This window comes from Hibiscus syriacus, unplaced genomic scaffold (genome assembly GCF_006381635.1).
Source record: "Hibiscus syriacus cultivar Baekdansim isolate YM2019G1 unplaced genomic scaffold, ASM638163v2 tig00110610_pilon, whole genome shotgun sequence".
NCBI lineage: Eukaryota > Viridiplantae > Streptophyta > Magnoliopsida > Malvales > Malvaceae > Hibiscus > Hibiscus syriacus.
The window spans coordinates 7,443,362-7,449,361 of record NW_024062800.1 but is presented as its reverse complement, the minus strand read 5'-3'; positions in this window follow the sequence as shown (position 1 = coordinate 7,449,361).

The following is a 6,000-nucleotide window of genomic DNA, read 5'->3' as shown; positions in this document are numbered from 1 at the left end:
AAGCTCTTATAATATGTATAAAGATAACAACGTTCCCCATATAAGTAGTGACATCAAATCTTGAGAGCAAACACTACTGCAACCAATTCTTAATCATGCGCCAGATAGTTCTTCTCATGTGGTTTCAATTATCTAGAGGCATAAACTATCACTTTCCCTTCTTGCATCAATACACATCCCAAGGCATTATGGGACACATCACTGTAAACCACGTAGTTTTTGCCAGATTCAGGTTAGACCAACACTGAAGCTTCTGTGAAAATTCTTTTTAACGCTTCAAAACTTTCTTGACACTCAGGCGTCCAAGAAAAAGTTACATTTTTCCTCATCAATTTGGTCAAAGGCAAAGCTATCATCAAAAAGTTCTTAACGAACCTTCGATAATAAACCGCAAGCCCCAGAAAACTCCTAACTTCAAACACATTCTTTGGAACTTCCTATTCGAAAATGACTTTTATCTTTTGAGGATCAATCCGAATTCCTTATGCAGAAATCACATGTCCAAGGAATGCCACTTCATTTAACCAAAACTCACACTTAGATAGTTTGGCATATAGCTTCTTATCTCATAGAATTTGCAAGACTGTCGCCAAATGTGTACTATGCTCTTCATTATACTTCGAATACACCAGTATATCATCAATGAAAACAACTACAAGATGGTCCAGATAAGGTTGAAATAATCTATTCATAAGATCCATAAAAACAGCAGGTGCATTCGTTACTCCAAACGGTATAACAATGAACTCATAGTGACCATATCTCGTTCTAAAAGCTGTTTTTAAAATATTGTTTTCCTGAATCTTCAATTGATGATCACCAGAACGCAAATCAATCTTCAAAAATACTGATGCTCCCTTTAATTGATCAAACAAATCATCGATCCTAGGGAGAGAATACTTGTTCTTTATGGTCACCTTGTTGAGTTGTCTATAATCTGTGCAGAGACGCATTGAACCATCATTCTTCTTAAGAAATAATACCGGAGCTCCCCAAGGTGACATACTTGGTCTGATAAATCCTTTATCCAACAATTCTTGTAACTGAATCTTTAACTCACTCAACTCTTTTGGTGTCATTCGGTAAGGTGCTATTGCAATAGGCTCTGTTCTCGACATTACTTCTATTTGAAATTCATCCTCTCTATCTGGAGGTAATCCTAGAAACTCTACAGGAAAGACATCGGGGAACTCTCTGACTATGGGAATCCCTTCTAACCCTTTCTCCTTAGTTCTGGTATCTATAACATTAGCAATGAAACCCTGACATCCTTGTAACAATAACTTTTTTGCCACCATCAATGATATTATGTTTGCTAACTGATCTCATCTTTCATTTATCACAATCAATTCTACTCCATCAGAACTGATCAGAGTTACTCTTTTCAATCTACAATCAACATTAACATGATAATGATATAACCAGTCCATTCCCAATATCACTTCAAATTCCTAAAAGGGTAATTCTATCAGATTAATAGTGAATTCAATTCCCTGAATCCTTATGGGACACCCTCGACACACTTGATTTACCCGAGCACTGTGGGTTTGTCACTATTACATCACTACTGGTTACTTCTAGTTGAATTCTCAACTCTCTCACCAATTTACTACTAATGTATGAATAAGTGAAACTCGAATCAATCAATACCAAAACACATTTATCATACAATTGGAAAGTACCTGCAATTATCTCCGGATCATCACGTTCTTCCCTCGTATTTATGTTATATACTCGGGAAGTTGAGCAAACTTCCTGTTGAGTGGAGGACTCACGTTGATTCCTTCCTATACCACTACCTCATCCTCTCTGGGATACCAAAGCAGATCGCTCCGACTGTGCAGGCTCTCCAACCATCATTGGATAATCCTGGATCAAATGTTTCGTGTCCTCACAACGAAAACAAGCTCCGAAGATTATTTGACATACTCCGATATGGCTTCTTCCACAAAACTAGCATTGTCTGGCTTGACCCTGATTAGATCTCCTAGTTCCAGACCCTACATATTGAGTCTGTCTTGCTCTCATCTGATTTGATCCTCTAGTATAGGATGCAACTGACTCAGACCTTGCCTGAGATCGAAAACCAAAATCTCTGCCCCTTTTTGATGGTGCAGAACTTGAGGAAGCACCCGCTCTCTTGGATATTTGAGCTTTTTGTTCTCCAAACCTCTTATTCTGAGCTCTCTCTAGAGCATTAGCAAGATTAACCACTTTTTGGAATGATGATAGATTCAATACGAACAACATTTCTTTCAATCTCGGACGTAAGCCATCAATAAACCATTCACATGCATTCTTTTCGGTCAGAACAAGTTCAGCAGCAAAACCACTTAACTTATTGAACTCGCATTCGTATTCATATATACTGTGATTCAACTGCTTCAGACTCATAAACTCTTACTTCATCTGCTTTACAAACTATTATCCAATATACTTGTTCTTGAATTCTTCTAAAAATAATGACCATGTCACTTGGTCACTTGTCATTCTCATGGTGACATTCGTCCACCATATTCTAGCTTGCCCATAGAGCAATGAAATCACTCCATCCAAATTCTCCACCTCAGAATAGGGGAGTTTATCTAGCATTATCTTTACATCATTCAACCAGAAGTCCGCCGTAACAGGACCTTCCTCTGCTTCACCTTTAAATTCATGAGCTCCTAATCCTTACAACTTCTTCGCAATATTCATTCTACGAGTTGAGGGAGCAGGAGGCTGGAAACGCGTTAAAATAGCATCCAACACCCTAAAGAACACATCTTGGTCTTGTACAGGCACTCCCAAAAGTGTCCGTTCTTCACTTTGTCTGGCCAGGGCAGGTGAATTACTACTCACTTTTGGTCTATCATCTCCCTCTTCAATTCAAGAGCTCTCGTGTTTAGACATCTAATATGACATAACCATATAACTCTATTAGCAAGATAACATACTCATTACTCTATCAGATCAGATGTTCTCACTATTTTGTTTGCATGTATACTTTTAAAAAGACTCTGACTTCGACTTATGCCTAGAATCGGCTAAACCATAGCTCTGATACTATTAAATGTAACACCCAACCCGTACTCAACCCGGATACGAATCTGAGCTGTCACATTGACTTTTTAAAACGTTTACTCTTACAAAATCATGGAAAATTTAAACTTTCATTAAAATAAAAGTGAAATAATTTACATAAGCATAATAAAAAATATTTACAAAATCGATCAGAGCATATGTGATTTAAACATTAATTGCATGCCAACATAATTAATATAACAAAATCGTGGAAACGCGTTAGAATAGCGTCCAACGTCCTGAAGAACACGTCTTGGTCTTGTACAAGCACTCCCGAAAGTGTCTGTTCTTCACATTGCCTGGCCAGTACAGGTGAATTACTACTCACTTCTGGTTTATCATCTTCCTCTTCACTTCGGGAGCTCTCGTGTTCAGACATCTAATAAGACATAACCATATAAATCTATTAGCAAGACAACATACTCATTACTCTATCAGATCAGAAGTTCTCACTATTTTTCTGGTATGTATACTTTTAAAGACACTCTGGACTTAGGTTTATGCCTAGAATCGGCTAAATCATAGCTCTGATACCATTAAATATAACACCCCTAACTCGTACACGACCCGAATACGAATCTGAGGTGCCACATTGACTTTTCAAAACGTTACTCTTAATAAATCATGGAAAATTTAAACTTTCATTAAAATAAAAGTGAAATAATTTACATAAGTATAATAAAAATATATTTACAATATCTATCAAAGCATATGTGATTTAAACTTCAATTACATGCCAACATAATTAATATAACAAAATGACATACTATTTGAATCACTTCTGATATGATATTCTTTAAAAGATATGTTGCCTTGATAGATCCTAACTCTAACCTTCCTGTTTCTTGGTACCTATGTGTGAAACACTCACACACTAAGTCACAGACTTAGTGAGGCATATAACAAAATAATGTAATACTTAAATCATGAACATGCAATCCAATAATATTAAAGTGTAATGACAATCATTATCTATCTAATTAACAAGAACATACATGGACATGCATTTAAATACTCATAACCTATCACATTATTCAATATCATTTCATATTATATCTTTTATTAACCTATGTACATTACTGAGAACATTAGGTATGTGAGTGCATTAGGTTGTGCACAAATGTTGTCAATATCGTATAAATTTGCACTGAGTGTCATATAAAATTATCCCGAATGACATCGTAGAATTGTTCCGAAGGACCATAAATATGTCCCGAAGGACCTCATAGAACCCTCGACTTTTGGCATGCCAATTATACCCAAATCTCTCATATCACATAACATGGGCTTTATCACTTATATGTTTCACATGTTCACATAGTCAACCAAATCATCACATATACATGTACTCATATAACTCATATCATTTCTCATGTAATCCCATCGGTCATATTTCATAACATATATCACATGTGCATATAACTACTTATTTCGTATCATGTAGCTTATGTTTTGTTCTCTTATGTTAACAAAGATCACGTAACATATATCATAACATATAAACATATACCACTTACGCATGTACTCATAATAATCATGACATCTATATGCTTATAACTATAGAACCATAAAATCAACATAGGAAATAAACTTATCATAAACCTTATTTCCTTAAAACACTATCTAATATAGTATGCACTCACCTTAGCCTCAGTTAGTCTAATCAACTCCTATAACTCATTTTCTCTCTCTCTCGATCGATCATAACTCTTTGACTGTTACGGAACTTGCTTATGTTCGATATCTACACAAATTTACATTTGATACAAATATTAGAATTTTAAACATTATGAATCAATCATTAATAACCTAAGCTAAAAGAAGTACTTAATTCACATTCTTACTTTGAATAATATTGGTACCCAAGGTATGGTACTGATACTCCCTTACGTGATATCGATACTATGCTACAGTATCAATACCTTTTTCCGGTTCTAGAATTCCCTTCTAAAAATGGTATCGGTACTTGCATAATGGTATCGATACTAATCATTCGATATCGATACTATCTTGAATAAATTATCAACTTTTAGCTTATGGTATAAATACTTTTCATACAGTATCGATACCCTTACCCGAAATATCATCCATTTTCTCTTTGAAGTATCGGTACTGGATGAACAGTACCGATACCCCTTGCCCAAAATTTATTCCTTTAACCCAAAAATTTACCAACACCTACTTAAACCTTTCATTTTGAACTACTTTCAAACAATTAAACTCAACTACACTTACTCAAACCATCTTATATCCATATAACAAATCATCATCTTTAATATCTCATCATAACTCTTGCAATAAAAAATCTTACTAAATTTTCAACATGTTCTAATTTCATTTCTAACACTTTATACTTCTTAATCTAACTGACGACAAGTCAAATTTAATCTTTAAACCCATTTACTAACTCCTTTCGCAATTTCACTAAACAACCTCTTATATTAAATCCATCACAACTTCTTTATCTTTTAGTTTTAAGAAAACTTAAGCTTTCCTTAAGCTTAAGTATTACCTAAAGAATCTAAACCAAGCTTAATTTCAATGAATAATCAATTGATATGAAACTCACCTTGTCAAATGGGGTTCATGGCTGAAGGAGGAAGAAAGATGAAGAATTCTCTGGAAATCTTTTTCTCCTCATCTCCTTGACTCCACGTGTTTATAAAATACCCATGATAAATTTTTAATTCATTTACTTGTCAAATGACCATTTTGCCCTTCCATTCATCCTTCTTTACTATTCAATCCTACACAAAGATATTCCACTTAAGTCCATGAACTTTTCAATTTATCTAATTTGGTCACTAAATTCTAAAATTTTATAATTTGGTCACTAACCCAGTGTTTGAGATGTTACAACAATTATCTTTAAAGGCGATGTATGTGGACTCTTGATGTGACTTTCATACTAGATTCAACATGATGATAGATAGGATC